General features: G+C 39.3%; 1 protein-coding gene across 2 annotated transcripts in view; it reads right to left on the reverse strand.

Moving 5' to 3' along the window:
• Positions 1 to 20,684, reverse strand: part of PDE4D (phosphodiesterase 4D) — a 1,287,470-nt gene that overhangs the window by 1,249,883 nt on the left and 16,903 nt on the right. Inside the window, exon 1 of one of the 2 annotated variants that reach the window (XM_045565990.1) lies at positions 3,480 to 3,791. The exons of the other annotated variant lie outside the window; for it this stretch is intronic. The gene's annotated coding sequence lies outside the window, so the exon portion shown is untranslated. Of the gene's footprint in view, positions 1 to 3,479; positions 3,792 to 20,684 lie in introns of those variants that run through there. 2 annotated transcript variants of the gene reach the window in all.

The raw sequence follows: 20,684 nt of genomic DNA on the forward strand, positions 1-20,684 counted from the left end.
AGCCAACTCTGTTGTGAATGGATTGGAAGCAAGTGAGACCAATGGTAGAATGAGCAATTAAGACACCACGACAACCATCTGGTCAGGAGATGATGAAAGAAACTGCCAAGAAACACTTGAAAAAGATAAGAATGATTCAAGCTATCAGGTATTTAAATACATTACAATAATTTAAAAAATGTGATACTGACCAAAAAAAATAGAGAAATCAATGAAAAAGATGATAGAAAGTCTAGATTCAGAATTTTATATTATGTTTTTTCCAAGGTAAAACTTAAAAAGCAAAGGATAGATTATTCAACAAATCATTGTCAGGACAAGTGGAAAACTATCTGGGAAAAATATGAAGTTAAATTTCTTGCTCTCCTATATACCAAAATAAATTCCAGATGGACTAAGATTTACATGTAAAATAAAGAAACAAAAAAAAGTACTGGAAGAAAGTGTAGGAAAAGTGTATGTAATCTTGGGATAGTGAAGTCCTTTCTAAACTAACTCCAAAGGCAAAAATTTTAAAAGGAAAACATGAGAGACTCAACCACTGCCAGGGGGTAGAGAACGGGGAAAATGGGGAGTTGCTATCCAAAGGGTATAAAGATCTAGTTACACAAAATGATTTAAGTTCGAGAGATCTGCTGTGCCACATTGTGCCCATAGTTAACAATACTGTAGACAAAAATTTGTTAAAAGGATAAATTTCATATTAAACATTCTTATCACAATTAAAAAAAGAAAGAAAGACTCAACCACATACACAAAAACTTCTCGTGTAAAAATACACCAAAGGGAAAAAGTCAAAGGTGACTAAGAAACTGGGAAAAATATTTACATTATAGATAACTCATAGACAAATGGATTACTATCTGTACTATTAAAAATTTAATAAAGCTAATTGGAAAATGGGCATTCCAAAAGAAAAATAAGCAGTGAACATTAGTAGGCGATTTGCAAAGGAAAAAAATGTCCAATCTCACTAGTAATTTAAGAAATGCAAATAAAGCCACAGGGAGATGCCATTTCTCCCATATCAGATTGGCAACATTTTTAAAAAACAATACTACTTAAGATATGGGAAAATATGCCCTTTCATGCACTACTGGCAGGAGAACAAGTTGAAGGGAGAAAAAAACCTTTCTGGAGAGCAATTTGGTAAAACAAAAATCAAACCTTTATAAATAAGTATACCCTTTAATGTACAAGCTCTGCTTCTAGAAGTGTAGCCTAAGGAAATAATTCTGATTTAACTACCAGGAGATACACAATAATTTTTATAGTAGGAAATATTTTAAATTTGAATAAGTAAATGTTATTTAACCATTTAAAAACCTATTAAAAATTATCTTATAGAAAAGTATAAATAGATGTTCACACCAGCTTGTTAAATGGGGAAAAAATAGACTATAAAATCATATTATCATATACAAGCCTGGCACAACCCAACTACTACCCCATTCTACTATACCTAACAAAGAGAATATCATTTGGTTGCGATATTAATTTGGAGTGCAATTCAGTTGCAATGATACAACAAATGATAACTAATATCATTAATAGTGATAGTAGAAACAACAATGGAAAAAATACCCGACACTGAGCAAGCAGCACGCTGGCTCACAGTGACATGTTGGTAACAGTTCAGATGGACAGCCAAATTTCTGCTATAACACCTCTGGTCCACCACGATGGAGCTTGGTAGGTCCCCTCATACTGATGTCTTCAACCTAATCTTGCCCCCCTCTACCAGCCACACTTTGGCCCAGAAATTAGAGGGAAGAACACAAGAAAATTATATGCATTAGACATGGAAACTACGAAGGGCAGAAAAAGGTTCAGGCTGCAGCTGCACTCCTCTGGGGGCCTCCGCAAGCTCTCCATTCATGACACAGATTGAAATAGGTGGGAAAACGCTGTCCCAGATCCATGAGCCGATAGCTACGTGGTGATGGCCCTGGTATAACTCTTAGCACAGGAGCACGGGACACCAAGCAGTGGGCTCCAGCTCTAACACACACAGATTCCTAAGAATTCCAATTTGTGTAGAACAGGGCAAGTGCCATGTTCTCATCCATTTCTGATATAACGTTTTCATGTCCAAAGGTCCATATGGGGCCTCTGAAAATCTACACATATCATACCAATCAACAAAACCATATCATAGGCTTTAGAATAGCATCTCGTCCAATCTGTATTTTATTTGGAGATATGTCAGCATGGGGGTTACAACCCATAATATTTAAGCATAATTTGCAATGATGAAAACATGTTTCTATTTAGTTTGCATTTGCAGGCTTATCTTTGTAATTGCTAATTCCTTTGCTTCCGATTCGCTCACTACAAAACTGAGGACAGGAGGTTCGTCAGAAAACCTTACTCTGTGCTGAAAGCAATTGACAATGAGGTGTGGGGGGGGCGGAAAGGAGCAGCGTTGGAAACGGAGGGAAAAGAAAAAAAGAAAGAAAACAAACACCCACACAAATGAGCGTGTGTTTAACAAGGGAAGTTATCTCAAAGGTCACAGATTGGTGGAGGAAATATGCTATTTACCAATGGTGGGGAAGGAAAAATCCCAGAGACACATAAAACTCACTCTAAATATTTGCCACTGTGTTTTATTTAAGACCAGCGCACATTAGCAGGGGCAAACTGAGTACACACTGAGGACCCGACAAGGTCACCAAGCTACAGGCTCCTGTCCCTTTATTAGCATGGAGGAGTTGCTCTCAAGAGTGTCTACCTGGTTTCAGCAGAATAGAATTACTGTTACTACCCCAAGAGGATAAACCTCAGAGGATATCTATTTTACTATCCACAGTTCTTTGAAGATATATATTTTTTATTTACTTTATTTATAGTATTTCTAGCTCAACTATTTTCGCTGGTTTTCCTCATGATTTTGCTTATCATTTGCTTGTAATCTCACTCATAAAACTTGCTTGAATCTATTTGGTTGACATTTACAGTTGTTCCAAAGAGTAGAAAATAATGAATGATATTTTGTTAAGAGAAAATGCATTAGTCAATTCTGAAAGTTTGCGTTGATGAAAAAAGCATACTACCCATAAATTAAATTATATGTGACTTTTGCTTTATACTTAGAAATTCCAAGAATGATTATTTAAAAGCAAAGTCAAACAGTTACCAGCATAACTCAGAACAAAACTGTGGTGTTGTAAGACCTGACAGTATTTCCTAGAATAGAATCTTACTGGTTCATAAATTTAAGGCAAGCACACAGATGCCTGCCCCACACATAACATAAAGCATTTTGCCACAGAAAAACCCTCAGTTGTATTTTGACCATAAACACTACCTGAGAATCACACCAGTGGGAGGTTTAGATTGTGTTAAGGGTTTTTGTATTTCTCACACATTCGGGCAGACAAAGACATACACTTTCATTCTAAAGATGCCCATTTGGTTTCCCCCACACTGCATCAACAAACTCATTCTTTGCTCCTGAAATTCCTTTTCTGACTTACCTTGAGCATAAAAATCTGGAACGGGAGAGTTGCTTCAGGAGAGCCAGAATCAGAATGTGGCCAAGGGAAATGAAATCTCAGTTCCTACCAACAATATAAATCTCTGACATTCGAGGAAAAAAGGGGAGCTAACAGCCCATCTAATCTCAGTGCTTTCATAGCAGATATTTTAATAAAAACAATTCAAGCTCCTGACGCAACAGAGGGTAGCCTTTGCATAATGCTTAGTTTCTAATGCCTCCGAAAGGTAGCTGATATTTATTTATGATTCAAATATATTAAGCCTGAAATGGAAATACTTCTAGAATTTCCAAAGAGCCTACATAAAGCTGCCTGAGTAATTATTCGCAAACAAGTTAGTAGAAAACATTAAGTCCCACTTAGGATTTTGGTTATTGTTTGTTGTCCTCCCACACACTCCCACCCCCACACACTGGATCATAAAAACATGTTTGAAAAGGTTTTAACTCAGAAACCATTAATTTGATTGTTAAAATCTCCCTGGAGCTCATTTTTATAGATCACCTGGAAAAACCTTAGGAGATTTTATAAAATGTCCCAAATTCAGAAACCAGAGGTCAAGTGCCAAGATCCTGTAAGATGGCCAGTAAGGAGGCTTCTGGTGGAGCTGAGAGAAACAAGTTCCTCATAAATGGAGCTGAAAAGTAGGAAACCATTATCCTCTCAAATCATTACAAAAGAAACTAAAGTAAAATCCTATTTAACTGGAATCTAAACAATCAGAAATTCACATACCATAATTTTTTAAGTCACTCTTTAGGAGAAACAGACAAATAAAACATAAACAAGCTGATTCCAAGATTTATTAGGATACAATCAGTAGAAATTCAACCCAGTCCTTAGCTCAAAAAGCTTCTAAAGTTGTGATCAATGTTCATACGATAATGTTCAGATTCAGTGTGTTTTACTATTTTCTAATTATTTGAAAAGTGTTTTTGCCCCAATTTGATATAAATTCTAACCCCATGTTAATCACCGTATGTAATTATTTAATGAAGCTATCCCCAGCCTATTTTGGACAAATTGAAATCACAAAAAAATGAAGAATGAGGTTTATTTATTTTACTTGGGGTAGGGAGGGACAGGAGGACTGAGAGAGCCATTAAAAAAGACAATTTTAATATGGAGAATTTCTTTGTACAACAATTAAATATTAATAGAACACAAGGTTAAGGACTGAAAACCTGTATCTGTAATTTACTTTACATCAAAATAAATTAGAGAAAATCACTTAACCTCAGTTTTACCAAATGTAAATTAGGGGCACTAGTATGCTTTCTACATCTCCCACAATACAAAATTATGATATGATTACAAGGTTCATTGACCAGGTCAAATTGAGCTAGGTAGAGATAATTGGCCATATGCATGATTATATCCATCTTTACCTGCAGAAAAATAAGAGTGGCCACTGATTTGACTATAATACGTAAATGTTGTTTTTAATGTCTTTATATGGGTTTATTAGAATAAGATGCTCACCTACAAGTCAACCTCCAGTTTCCCATGAGGTTAGTAGGCTGTTACTATTCCCATCCCCTACCTATAAAAGCGGAAGTAAAAGCAGAAATCATAACAACAAATTGCCCAACATAGAAGGCAGGTCAAAATGGAACTTAGAATTTTTAAATGTTGAAGATAGTGCTCTGCATTAAGTAAACACTTAACATGTGTTCATGGAGTAAATGAATAAACTGATATTCCACAGTCTAGTACATCACCAGGCCCTCTATGCACCCTGTGGTAGACAGAAGCCTTATGCCTTGCCAAGATCCACAGATGCTCATACAATTTTCATACAATGAAAATTACATGAGGAACATATTTTTGCTACCACCTTTGACCGTACTTTTTTTAACTTTTTTTATTGATATATAATAGTTGTACATATTTTCAGGGTACGTGTGATACTTTGATACCTGCATACAATGTATAATGATAAAATCAGGGTAATTGGGGTATCCATTACTGCAAACATTTATCTTTTCTTTGTGATGACCATCTCTTTTTTCCTCTGTCTCTTTTATTGGCTTCTTTGCTACTTCTAAGACAGTGTAAGTTTCCTCCAAGTAAGTTCACAGTAAGTAGTATATTTATATTATAATAACAGAGACCCAAGTTCTAATCCTAGTCTTCCTAGCTCTCCTAAAAATTACAGGCCTTTGGGAAGTCATAATAGATGTCTTTATCTTCCCATCTTCAGAAGGGATTAAAGGCTGAATTTGACCTAAAGTCTGTTGATGTTAAGATGTTAAGGAACCACCGCATTCTTCCCAAGGGGGAAAACTTCCAGGGATTTAAATGGAGTTGAAGGATTTTTTAAAAGCCAAAGGAAGAGTTCTCTTTTATCCCTATTCCATGGGACCCTCTACTGGTGCTGCTGGACTCTCTACAGAGCCAAAGGGGGAAGCTGGACCAGCTGCAATATTAGCTCAGAAATGTTCTGCACATGGCTGACAACAGCATCTTTACTGACCAGGACACATGGAAGATGTTTTGTTAGGTTTGGCGAAATTAATGCTACATAAAAGTGAAACAAAATTGGTATTATTATTATTAAATATGCGATAATTATAATAAATAACTCTGCTAACCACTCTCAAAAGCCCAGAAAAATTGATCAAGGAGTTTTTCTCAATAGCCCAAAGAGAGTCCAAACAGCTTCATAGAAAGATTTAATTAACAGCAAAAACATATTCATATTTCCTATTCCTTCTCTTAGGAAGGATTAATAAGAGGTTAAAGAAGAAATGATAAAAAGAAAAGCCCCAGGATTTGTATGTACTATAATCAAGAATACTCAGTCCCTGGAAACTGTTAAATATCTAAGGAAACACTAAAAGTTTACTTGCCCAAAGAACCAAAGGGAAAATCAAGAATGCTCGTCAACTAATTTAAGTGTCATCTCATTTTCCAATTATTTTCAATGTAATCAATCACATCATATTACATTTTGAATTGCACTTGGAAAAGGTGGGATCATAGATCCATGTTTTCACTTTATTTTTGATCAAAGAACCAACATAATCCACAGGACATTTGGAGCACATTATCCGGTGACAACCAGCCCACGTCTGCCCACTCTTAGTGTATGTCATATCTTCATTCACTGAGTCCACAAACTTTCCCCCAACCCAAATACCCTGGGTAAAGAAGAAAATGATATGGATCCTGGCCTCAAAGAGTTTACAATTTGGTATGGAAGACATATTTGCATGCCAAGAGGAAAATATAAACTCCATAAATAAGATTTAAAAAATCAAACATCTGTGACATTTCAGAGGCAACAGCTACATTATGGAAGAAGGAACATGGTCTCAGCATTTTAAAAATCCCTCCAGAAAATATTCCAGATAATTAAACAGATCTGAGATAACAAAGCATCACAGATCGAGGAGGAAAAAGCAAAATTGAATAACTTTTAAAGGAGCATCTTCATGTTTTCATTCAACTATACTCACCCCAGAAAAACATAAAATGAGGTCAAATTTTGTCCATTCTCTGCAAGAAAGCTAGTTTCAAATGCACCAGCAATCTTGAGATTAAATGAGAAGTGAGGGAAGTTTACATCATTATACATGTGCATGGGTTGAATTACCCTTAGGATTTAAAATCACATTTTATTTTTCAAGTAACTCTGTAAATATGAACAGTCAGAAGCCTCTTACCTTTGCTGTTTAATTATCCATCTGATTGCAGCTCAGATCAGCTCTTTATAATCCAATTTTGAGAAAATGATGCATTTATGTAAAAGCATGTATAGCTTGTTTGTTCAAGCAGAAAGTTGACTGAATTCTCCTAGACTAGGAAGAGATCGGCATGTTTGCTTGTGCATATCAGGTTATTTAATTGTGAAACTGGGAATTATTCCACAGATGTGAATGGATTTCTAATTTATGTCACAAAGGAGAGATTATACTCTTAGGAGAAGTTATTTACTTACTCATTTTCCTAACTAGATTTCCACGCAAACAAGAATTTCAAGTCAGGGAAGCACTGCCAAAAATGCTTCACCAGAGACAACCAAAAAGAGATCATAAATGTCTTGTTAGCTATAAATAATAATTTTAAAAAGATCTTTGGAAATATAATTACAGCTGGCCTAGCCTGAAGGGTTTTACATTTATATTAGCCCAAGTAAATTACAATATATAATTTTAATTTATGCATTTAAAATAGGTTTGTTGCACATGTTGCCATACCTTTCAAAATTTAAAAAAGTCAAGGAGAAGAATCAACATCTTTTTTTCCAAAATATTTTTTCTAATTATATATATTCACAAATGTATTTCTCCTGCCCTCTAACTTCAGTACACTCCTCTCTGCAGTAACTTGTCTGACTTTGTTTGTCTATAGTTCATACTGCCAATTTCTAAGCTATCTTTTTCGGATCTTTTGAGGAAATGACTTACCGGTGCATTTATGTTCTCTTATGTTCATCCCCTCCCTCCCTTTTTTTTCTTTCCTTGGCACCATAGAAGCACACATGCAGAAGTCTATAACTTATGATGGCTTGTTAATTTTTACCTGTATATATTCAGAAGCTATTTTTAAGAAAAGGACTGGATTATGTAATCAGAGATATGGAGCCTGGTCATTGTGTGGCCTTGGGCAAGTTATATGATTCAGGAGACCTGTCTTTTCAGGCATGAAATGAGGAGGACCCTGCTAGATGATCCATCTCTGAGATTCTGACAAGCCTGAAACTGTATGACTCTCCTCCAGCTCTTTGACTGGGGACCTCACACTTGAACGTCATATGGTACCTTAAACAATCTTTGATCCTTCCCCTGGTGAATATCAACACAGATGAAGACAAAGGGGCACAGACATAAGGAGAGAATGCAAACGAGAAAGAGGGAGAGAAAAAGTAGGAGAGGGAGAGGGAGAAAGAATAATGAGGAGAAAGAGGTATAAACCCAGAAACATGGCAGGGTAAGGGTGGGGAACAGGGTAAAGAATTTATGGAAAGAAAAAAGTACACACAGTAAGAAAGCTAAAGAAGAGGTCTAAATTGCAGTACACAACTAGAGTATAAAATTTTAAAGTTTTTGCATGGCAATAAATACCTACAGGGATTTGCTCTCTTCTCCTTCCAGACTTGACTTCTGTTCTGCAATGTGAGGGGCCTTGCACACACTCAGAAGGACACCCTGGCCCACACATCCAAGATCCATGCCCAGCCCCACCCTCTTTGGTCCTAGGAGTGCTCACACGCAAGTGCCATTTACCCTGGGGAGACTTTACCCCAGGAGAGGCCCACACAGGCCCTCAAAATAGTCTTGGGATCACTTAGGCAGGGAATTGTAGGGTACCAAATGGTTTAGAAGTGGGAGTGGGGGTGCTTTGGATGGACAACATCCCTTTGGCTCTGCAGAATCCTCTGCCTGTGGGACATGGAGGACAGCCAGCAGCACCCTCTAAAGTAAGCAACAAGAGCAACTCTTGCTTGGGACCTAAGGGTGTTACTGCTGATGTGGCATTTCTGCCTTAATCTGGATTGTCTAGAAAATCTAATTAGCCATCTCTCATATTCTAAGCAGCTATATTCTGGGCATACTATATAGTGAAAATAACCAATATAAGTACTAAAATTACTTTAGCTCAGGTGGTAAAACAATTTCAGTTTTAATACCATGGAGTCTCTGCCACAAGAGGACGCATTGCCTTCAGCAAGAAATCTCTACACACCACATATATACTGCTTAAGAATACGCTAGTGCTGACTCGGGGAGGTGGGGGGTGGGGGGAGGCGGGAGGGGATGGAGATATGACTACATGGTGAGTGCCAGGCGCACTGTCTGGGGAATGGACACGCTTGAGGCTCTGACTCAGGGGGATGGGCGGGACATGGGCAATATATATAACCTGAACTTTTGTACCCCCATAATAAGCTGAAATAAAAAAAAAAAAGAAAGAAAGAAAAAAAAAAAAGAATAAGCTAGTACAAAAAGATCTTTGTGAGCTTCCAGTGACCAGGTAAAGATTACAGTTTTTGTCTCAATTTCTCCTTCCTCATTCTCAGTCTACAGAATATCATGAGCCAAGGCTGACCCAAGGTAAGAAGTCACATCTAATGTCAACCCCTCCCTCTCATTCTCCCTTCTTGTAACACCTCACCCTGACATACCTGAGTTGTCCTCTGTAGGAATGCAAGAAGATATGCTTTCCAAAAAAAAGTGTTCTATACCTCTATTTCTCCCTCTCTACTACCAACTTTTGTCTCTCATCTTTTTTGGCTTTTATCTGGTGGTGGTCAACTAACTAAGAGAATAAACTACCTACCATGTACCAATAGGCTAGTGAGTGTTATCAGCTGAATAGATTATCTATCCAAGTTAATTAACCCTGCAAGCAGGCCCTTGAGAACACGTCATTCCATAGTATGTAGGAACGACTCCAACAGAAGGTATGTGTTGCAAAAATGGGGTGGGGCTGGGCCAGGCCAGTGGCACACAAGCTTCTTGGAACATCTCGAATACACCATACAGCCTGCCCCACTGACAGACTACTGCATATGGGCAAAGTACAAGGAATACATGAGAAAGAGAAGAAACTTGTCCTAATAGGTTTGCAGTGCAGTTGAAAAGAGAGAGTCTAGGTAAAATGGGAAATGCTTTAATATTACAAAATAACATAAGGATGCAAAGGATGAGGTATAAGGCCTTTTCCCTTCTGTTTTCTAATATATTTCTAAAAGTCTCATCTGCCATAAGCCTTCTCCTGAAATGTTTATTAAGAGGCAGAAGATTTAGCCTGTATAGTAAAAGAAACAGCTTGGAAGCACTTAAACACATCTCCTTCCTTCTCTGCTCCCTCCTTTTTCCAGTCCTTAGAGTCTGGGCCTTCTGAAGGATGTTTGGAGGTGTCCCTAGGTGCCCTATGTGCTTCTACCCTTTCAGTCTGGCTTTTTATTAATATATCAGGGTCCTCACGAGTTATCTTTATTCTTCTGTATGTAAGAGGGAATAGTAATTTCACTTCAGTTTTTCCAGCTGCTTCTTTTCTATTGTTCTGCCCACAGCTTCAAAAGGGTAGGTAATCTTTAAACCCTAGAGCCTTAGACTCAGTCAGAAGGCACACATTCTAAGTCCAGTTCTAACACTCAGTAGCCAGGGGAAATTATGTAACTCTTCTCTGAGTCTCAGTGTTGTTTGTAAAATGTGGGTTTGTTTCAGCAAATACCCGAACAGCTTACACGGGAGAGCACACGACACAGTGATGCTTTTTGTGTCTGGCAGATGTGAGCATTCACAGCAGGTGATCTCTGCTTTGGGATTTCTCAGAACAAGATCAGATGCATTCATTTATCCAGTTAACAAATATTTTGTTGAGCACCTACTATGTGTCTGAATCTCCACTGAGCACTTGTAAGAACCGCTGGAGCTATAAGCCACCCAGCTGCTGCCGGACAGTTTCTCTCAGTGACTTCGCTTCCAGTTTCGTCCCTTTTGGAAAATAGTTAAGAATATGTGTCATGTGTGCTTGCTTAAATTGTACTTATTTGCAGCATTTTGGAATGATGCCTATCCCTCTCTGGGCTTCATTATACATCAAAATTCCCACAGTTGGTACACCTTCAAGGCACAGAAGTCAGCACAGTCGCTAAGAAATTCTCTCCTGGGCTTGATAGAAGAGAATCAAAATACATCTGGATTTCATCAAGTCTGGTTTTCAGGCTCTCAAGGGAGGCTGAAGTTGGTAGGGATAAATTAAATTATTAAGACTGAAAGTTTCCAACAGTGTAAGGAGAAAAGTAGTAATGAGCAGCACATAGCAATTATGAGCGAGCTCACACACTGCACACCAGGACCGGTCCGATACAGATTCTGCCGTCTGAAGGTGCTCCTCATTCTGCCACCACGGAAATAGAAAACACAACAAGCAAATATCTGAAGAGTAAGTCCTGCTCAGTTGAATCCATAGTTATAACCAAAAAAAAAAGCAGACTAGCTTGTTTGAAGCTTGAACACAGAGAACACCTTTCTATGGAGAGTTCATTACCCAAAGCAGTGTGACTTTGGTACAAGTTTTATTTGTTACAAGTGTGCAGTAACACTTGGGTATCTGAAGGATCCCTTTCAACTATTAGTTCCGCAGAAATCACATATTGAACCATCCATTAAAAGGGAAAAGTCATGGCTGTTCAGATCCCAGCAAAGCTAATTGACCCACCAGGACAGAGCAGGGAGTTATAAACACACCTTTGGTATAACTGTTGGACAAAATCATTGATTATACAATCATTAGTTCTGTATGTCCTTAATGACTTCAATTTTCCCTGATCTATGTTAACATTAGAAGGAGAATGAGCACTCTCAAAAACATGGAAGAAAAATATAGAAAATAACATGATTTTCAACTCTTTCTCTTCAAATACCCATTTTCTCCATATGTTTATGATGAGTGAGAGAGAGAGGAGAAAAACTAGGCCATTGGGGGGTCCAAAGTTAGAGGAACCCCTGGCCAAAGAACGTGTAGTCAGGGCTGCCACTTTGCACAACCCCATTGTTGTATCCTCTTTTCACTCTCCATAAAATTTACCTCCAGGATTGTGCAGCGCACAACCTGCGTGCCATGCACAGTGACCCTGTCTACAGGGCACCCAGTAATCCACTAAAAGGGAAAGGGCACCCAGCCCAGGAAAGTGCCTTGTTGCCCTGTGAGCTAGTTCAGTCCTCAGGAGTCAAGGAAAAGAAAGAAAGTGTTTGCTGACTTTAATAATTACCCAAGAAGTCCCACAAATAGATGCAGAAGAAGGATCTGAGAACTGTAAAATATTTGATTCTATAATCACAAGAGAGGAAAGTCTTTCCATTTGAATGATCCTCAGACAAACAAAACCACAGTGAGAATGGCTGAGCACACAGTTTTCCTGTCTTCACACCCACACACCTGGCGGAACACATCAACAAGCAGAGAAAACATTCTCCAAATTTCCAGGGATGAAGCGTACTAGGGAGAGGCACCTCCCCTTTGATCAACTTTGAAAACATTAAGCCATATAGTTTAAGGTTTTGTTGCATCCTGAAAAATGGAGTTGTGACCCTGAATATATGGCATTTAAGGACAAGGGATTTCAATCAGGCCAGATGAAGGATACCCTTGGACCTTAGTCAGGTGACCAAGCGTTATTCATGTGCGAACCGTTCTTAACCCAAACAGTTCAGAATGGCAGAGGAAGCTGCTTTACTGGAATGTGTTAGAAGCAGGATCTCTGAGAAGCCGAAATGAAAAGGACAGGTAACCCTAATTTGGGGCTGGTTCCTAGAGTGCCCTCTCCTGTCCTCCTCTAGCCATGCCCTCCATGGGGTCAGGAGTCTGTAGGGCTGTGGGACATCCCCACCTACAGGGACAACGTCCCTTCTAGACTGTGCCCCGTGTACTCATGACCCTGGAATTCCCTGCCCCAATGGTCCAGCTCCCAGCATCTGTGCAGGTCTTTACCCTCCCCAGGGAAGACCACCTCACAGCCAGTGTGCACACCCCTAGGCCCGAGGGGGGCCATGCGCATCTGCTGGACTGTGGGTGTGAACAAAGCTTGAATGAGCAGGCTGGCTCATCCACACACATTCTTACAAGGCTCCTCCAGCTGCATAGGGAGCCAGGGCAAGAAGAGAAGAGAGAAGGCTGTGAGATGGGAGGGCCTCTTGTCCTGGGCCATCAAATGTTAGGGGCGGGCCTGTAATGGGATCCATCACATATTGAAATGAGTACTAGGCAATGATCCCAAGAACCATCTTCTTTCTCTTTCCCTCTCTCTCTCCCCCCTCCCCACTCCTATACTTACAGTGACCACATAACTTATTATCTGAACCAGGACACTGTTGAATGTGAAACAGACTTTCACTAGAAGGACATCAGCTCAACAGGTGAGGCCAACTGTCCTACAAACTGGGATGTAAAGTCATCCCAGCTGGGTCAAACCACAGAGAGTGTCTTTCCCTTATAATTATTCCTCACTACCACTGAGCCCAGAGATCCATAAGTAATTGCCATCCATTGCATCCAGCATTTTTCTTCCTCATCAGGTTCTTTTCCCCCTCATTAGAGAGTGTTTATGCTGGGTGCACCCAAGAGGTAAATAAAACCTCATTCCTGTCACGTACAACAGACTTTGGGTATGTCTGTTGTATCACTTATAGTTCCAGCTTCTGTGATTTTTCGGCAAAGGTTGTTCAGTCTGTTAAGTTTGCAGGTTGACATCCTAAATAAAAGGGATAGAAAATAAGAGGGAAACCTAGGAGACCAGAGAACCATCAGAAACCCCTACAAACACACCAAAGAAAACTGGATACTAGGATTCCTGCAGGAGGTGGAAAATCAAAGATAAATAGTAAATAGACCTGCAAAAGAAAACATTGTGGCTGGGCTTTTCTGGAGCCAAGCCTGCACCGGGCCTATGAATTCAGGATTTAATCAGGACCAGGTGGCACTTTGTAGAAGCTCAAGCCCTAGAGGAGGGAGTTTCTGGGAAGGCCTAAAGCCTGATGTCATCTCACAGCTGTTGCACAACACACACACACACACACACACACACACACACACTTTGTTCCTACAGTGGGTCCAGTCAGTCCTACTGTCCATTACTATTTACACCAGCAGTTCTTAAACATGACCACATATCTCAGTTACCCTGAGAGCCTCCCTGACATGCAGATTCCCAAGCAGCACCCCACAGAGACTGGACCAGGAGGTCTTGGGTGAGGCTGGAACATTTCTACCCTTAGTAAACAATCCAGATGACTGTGAAAGCAAAACATTCTAACCCCTGGAGAAGCTTGGCTAGAGCAGCACAAGCCGAACTCTGTCTGACCAGGATGCAGTCACGCCCTCGTGCTGTTTTTCCCAGTCTCTTCCTACGTGGGGGTCTTCCCAGAGAGAGCTGAAGATGCTCTACCCAATACCATGGCGACAAGGCACCACAACAAACAGCTGTCCTTTCCTGCCACGACCAAGCTCCAACCAACTGCCAATTCCAACATGTTCTGAAACGTTTCTCTCTCATTCTCTTTCATGAGAAACTATTTGAGCTTTATTAAGACATAAAAGTACACACATGCAGCAAGTTTATGAAAACTTTAGAATGGTCCATTTTTTCTTTTTCAACCGACAGCCTTTAGTTCATGATCCACTGACAAAACTGTTCCTTTGAATGAAATTTGAACCCATTTCTTTCCTTCCTCCTCTCCTTCCTCCTGCTTCCACACTCATATTGTAATCTGTGGGCTTTTTATTGAATGAGTGATTCTCATTGAATAAAGGCCCAACCCTTCTAGAACACATCAATGTATCCAGGAAACCATGTAATTTTTCTATTTGTGAAGATGAACCAAATGTTTTCAAAAGGTAAGAAACACTGCTAGCTTCTTCTTCGATTCATCCAGAATAGGGACGGGAGAAAATTATAGTAATCAATCAGCTTGAATTTTGTGTTTTACAAACAGTGTGGTATAATCACAAATAAGCCTAAGTTTATAAGTAATTGACATAGAAGAATTAATAAGTAAAATTAGAGAAATGTTATCAGGTAAAAATCCCTCCTTGTCAACAGAAAGGCAGATCATGGGAATTCAGTCGTCACTCAGATGTTATGATCACAGGCAAACCTGATGACAAGTCAGCTGTTGACAGAGCAGAGGAAGTTAAAAGAGCTCTACTCCCCTGGCACAGTTCTGTGATTCAGTGATACCTGGCTTGGTAAGGCAATCAGTCCCCTGATTGCTGCTTCCCCTGGGAGCAGCCACTGCCTGTCTCCAGGGTTATTCCCACAGATCTCAGGGATGGAGCCATTACAAGAGAGCGCTCTGATCTTGACAGCTGAAAAATCTCAACATAGCGTGACAACGGTGCCTCCTCGCCACAGGAGCAAGTCAACGCTAAGCACGTATCCCAGTTTTCACTCATCGTACTGATATGGCTTGGGAGAGTATGGAGATGTAAATGTTAAAAATAAAGACTAGACCTGTGGGCATGCTTGTAGCTCTGACTCAGGCACTGCAAAGGCAATATATGTCACCTAAACATTTGTACCCCTGTAATACTCTGAAATAAAACAAAAAACAGACCTGAATGTGGGAAATGCACCGACTTCCTGAACTTCTGTTAAGCTGAAGAAATATCCCCTCAATATACTAGTCCTTAGCATATTGTTATTTCATTAACTTATTCCTAATTTCTCTTGCTTTATTGGTCTTTTCACTAACCTGTAGATAATTTTCCTAAGGTAGTTTAAAAGTGAGGCTAAATGCTCACCTTCCATAAATCATAACTTTTATAAATCATAACATATAAGGCATGCATAATTTTATTTTTATAAACATAGATTAGTCATGAAATAGCTTGAAAGAAAATTGTGTTTTGTTTTGGGGTTTTTTTGAGACAGAGTCCCACTATGTTGCCCTGGTAGAGTGCAGTGGCATCATCGTAATTCACTGTAGCCTCAAACTCCTGAGCTCAAGTGATTCCTCCTGCCTCAGCCTCCCAAGTAGCTGGGACTACAGGTGTGCACCACCACTCCTGGCTAAATTTTCTATTGTTAGTAGAGATGGGGTCTCATTCTCGCTCAGGCTGGACTTGAACTCCTGAGCTCAAGCAATCCCCCTGCCTCAGCCTCCCCGAGTACTAGGATTACATGCATCAGCCACTGCACACAGCCTGAAAGAAAGTTTTAGAAGGATGTGCATGGTGACATTCACATTGGTCAGTTTGGGATGGTCCAAGATTCCTGTTCCTGTTACTTAACTCTTTTCTACTATAAACATATATTACTTGTATTCTTTTCAAGCTCATAAAATGGGGTGGAAAATATTGAAGTTATTTACCAATGTAAGCTATCATCAGACATTATAATTACAGATACTCTTCAACTTACATTGAGGTTATATACCAATAAACCCATCATAAGTTGAAAATATCATTAAGTCAAAAAACACTTAATACACCTATGCTACAGAAATAAGGCTGCAGGCAAATTCTTCCACTCACCTTAGTGTTGCCTGCAGCCTTATTTTAAAACATAAGACCAAGACAGGCACCAATGGTAGCTTACTTATTCTCCTGCAATAGCCACTAATTTCTCAAATTATCTGCTTGTTTTCAAGACAGATACTCTCCCAGAAAAAGTAAATAAGGATTTCCCCTATCAAAGAATTGAAAAATGCATTCATTTTAAAATTACTCAATGTCACAATTGACATTTCAGTTGTATAGTTCTTCTTGCTTCCACTTTTAATGCAGACTATACAGCAAGAGGCAGATACCAAATATGTTTCCTAAGAGGATTTAAATAGGCTCTATTAATCTCTTTCTGACTTCAAGACAATGTTTAAAAATAAATGTCTGGTTTAACATTTTACAAATGCTTTTTAAACATCAATTTTTCTTCTGTGCACCACAAGAGAGATATTTTGTATTAGGGATCTAAGTCAGGAACATCTCAGTGAGATTGAAATCACCCAAGGCAGCCTCCATCTCCTCATCCCCATCACTCGGGGGCTTGCCTAATCACACTTTAGAGCCTGTTATCACCTAGCATTGTCTCATTTTCAAGATCTGACATTTTGAAATCCCCCTCTCTAGTGACAACCTCAAATTTTTCCACTTTTCTACTCTTTCCTCATGTTGAATTGATCCTGCCCTTTCATTGTCCTCTGCAGTTGACTCTGCTCTTCATTTTCTTATTTCTCCCAGGCTTGTTGAACTGGGATATGCGTGCCCACCCCCTATAGAGCCTAGTCTTAGAAAAGCATGGCATATATATTTTAGATGTCTGTTTTACTCAATAAAAATTGCTTACTATTTTATTTTAAATTAAAACAAATATAGATCCATGATGGAATTTTAAATATTTTAAAGATAAAACTTAAAACTTCAGGAGTTTCTACTAGGTTACTTTAAGCCAGGGTCCCAAGCCTCAGAGATAAGCTTTCCTTGTTCTCTGCTGTGATGTTTCTCAGAAAAAGTTTGGGGAGCATTAACCCAGCCTATTCATCCTCCTCTTGCCTTCATGGCCTGTGGTCAACCATTTTCAATCAAATTCTCTCTGACCTGTGAGATTTCCTAGTACTCTTGACCTTCCATTAAAACCCTTCCTCAAACTGACCCCATCCATTTCTTCTGCATCAATTATGAGGTGTCACTAGAGAAAGTCCCATAACAATGCTTTGTAGAACCACGCCCCTCAATAAGTCCTAAGCTCTGGCCATCACTAGACCATCCCTTTTCTCATGTCTAATATACATCCTAACTTTCTCCATTCCTTTTGTATCCTTGAATATACTTCTGACTTTCTCCACAAACAGCTTCATTGCTCACTCTACAAAGATTGAGGCAATTTTAAGTGAAGGAGCTCAATCTTTCCTCCCTCCACATTAAATCCCGTAGGTGGAGGGACACAGACTCTTTCTTCCTTCCAGTAGTAGAGGAGTGTCCCTGTACTTTCCTGAGACCAACCCTCCAGCCAAGCTCCTAATTCTGTCCCTGGCTGTTCTCTCCATCTCCCATTTCCTGCATCTTCAGGCCTTTGCCTTTCCCTCCCTCTGTTGGATAGAGATCATTTCTTCACCCTGCTTCTTTTGAAATTCCCCTTCCTTTTGTTGCCAAACTTCTTGAAAGAATAGTTCACATCCATGGAAACCATTTCTCCTCTTCCAATTCTCTTCTTCACCAAGCTATTCTCACTAAGGTCACTAAGAGACACACTCGTCACAACCGCAAGGCTCTGCTTTGAATTTGTATTCCCTTGACTCCCAAAGAATGGGCAAGTCCTTAAACTTTCATATCTCTTCCTTCCCTTCATTCCCCACCCTCCTGTTCTGTCTCCTACCTCTCTGACTGCTCAGTCTCCCTCACCAGCTCCCCTCCCTATGCCCACCCCACAGGCAACATTCTCTTAGTGACTGAACACATTCCATGTCTTCAACAATCATGTCTATGTAAAGGACTTTCAATTCTACAGCCTCCAGCCCTTGTCCCAACACAGGCGTATGTCATTTTATTGCACTTTGCTTTATTGTACTTCACAGATATTGTGTTTTTTACAAATTGAAGGTTTGTGGCAACCCTGCATTGAGCAAGTCTGTTGGCACCATTGTTCCAAGAGCATGTGCTCACTTCATGTCTCTGTCACATTTTGATAATTCTCAAAATATTTTAACTTTTTCATTATTACTATATCTGTTATGGTGATCTATGATCAGTGATCTTTGATGTTATATTGTAATTATTTTAGGGCATCATGAACTGCACCCATATGACAGAGGACTTAATAAATGTGTGTGTTCTGACTGTTCCCCCATATCTCTCCCTTCCTCAGGCCTCCCCATTCCCTGAGACACCACAGTATTGAAATTAGGCCAATTAATAACATGCCCAATGTCAGCTCTAAGTGTTCAAGTGAAAGGAAGAGTTGTATGTCTCTCACTTTAAATCAAAAGCTAGAAATGATTAAGCTTAGTAAAGAAGGCATGCTGAAAGCTGAGAGAGGCTGAGAACTAGGTCTCTTACATCAAACTCTAAGCCAAGGTATGAACACAAAGGAAAAGTTCTCGAAGGAAATTAAAACTGATACTCCAGTGAACATGTGAATGATAAGAAAGTGAAACAGCCTTATTGCTGATATGGAGAAAGTTTTAGTGGTCTAGATAGAAAACCAAACCAGCCACAACATTCCCTTAAGCCAAACCCTAATCTATAGCAAGGCCCTAACCCTTTTCAATACTACGAAGGCTAAGACAGGTAAGGAAGCTCCAGAAGCAAAACAGATGCCAGGAGAGGTTGGTTCATGAGGTTTTAGAAAAGAGGTCATTTCCATAACAGAAAAGTGCAAGGTAGAGCAGCAAGTGCTGATGTAGAAGTTGCAGTAAGTTATTTAGAAGATCTAGCTAAGATCATTGATGGAGGTGGCTACACTAAACAATAGAGTTTCAGTGTATACAAAATAGCCTTACATTGGAAGAAGATGTTATCTAGGACTTTCATAGCTAGAGAGAAGAAATCAATGCCTGGACTCAAAACTTCAAAGGACAGGCTGAGTCTCTTCTTAGGGACTAATGCAGGTGGTGACTTTAACTTGAAGCCAATGCTCATTTACAGTTCCAATAATCCTTGAGCCCTTAAGAATTATGCTAAATCTACTCAGCCCGTGCTCTACAAATGTAACAAAAAAGCCTAGATGACAACACATCTGTTTATAGTATGGTTTATTGACTATTTTAACCCCACTATTGAGACCTACTACCCAGAAAACACATTCCTTTCAAAATGTGACTGCTCATTGACAATGTGCCTAGTAACCCAAGAGCTCTGATGAAGAGCTCCTGTTGTTTCCATGCCTGCTACACTCAACATCCATTCTGCAGCCTGTTGATCAAGGAGCAATTTCAGCTTTCAAGTCTTATTACTTAAGAAATACATTTCATAAGGCTATAGCTGCCATAGATAGTAATTCCTCTGATGGATCTGGGCAAAGTAAATTGAAAAGCTTCTGGAAAGGATTTACCCTTCTACATGCCATTATGAACATTCATGATTTATGGGTGGAGGTCAAAATAACAACATTAACAGGCATTTGGAAGAAGGTGATTCCAACTCTCATGGATAACTTTAAGGAGTTCAAGTCTTCATCAGAGGAAGTAACTGCTGATGTGATGGAAATAGCAAGAGAAATAGAATTAGAAGTGGAGCCTGAATATGTGACTAAATTGCTGCAATCTCATGACAAAACTTGAACACTTGAGGAGTTGCTTCTTATGGATGAGCAAAGGAAGTGGTTTCTTGAGACGGAATCTACTCCTGGTGAAGAAGCTGTGAATATGTTGAAATGACAACAAAAGGATTTAGAATATTACATAAATTTAATTAATAAAATGGCAGCAGGGTTTGAGAGGACTGATTCCAATTTTGAAAGAAGTTCTACTGTGGATAAAATGCTATCAAACAGCATCACATGCTACAGAGACACCTTTTGTGAAAGGTTTAAAATGTTTCAAAGATTTATTGGGACATAACCCTATCATAAGTCAAGGAGCATCTGAATAGAGAGAGGGAAAGAGAACAAGCACTCTTATATTTTGGGACAACTGGTGAAATCTGAATAAAGTCTACAGATCAGGTAACAGTTGTATATCAATATTAAATTTTTTTATTTTGATAATGTGTAGCAAAGTCATATAAATGAAAGTC

This window comes from Lemur catta, chromosome 12 (assembly GCF_020740605.2).
Source record: "Lemur catta isolate mLemCat1 chromosome 12, mLemCat1.pri, whole genome shotgun sequence".
Classification (NCBI taxonomy): domain Eukaryota; kingdom Metazoa; phylum Chordata; class Mammalia; order Primates; family Lemuridae; genus Lemur; species Lemur catta.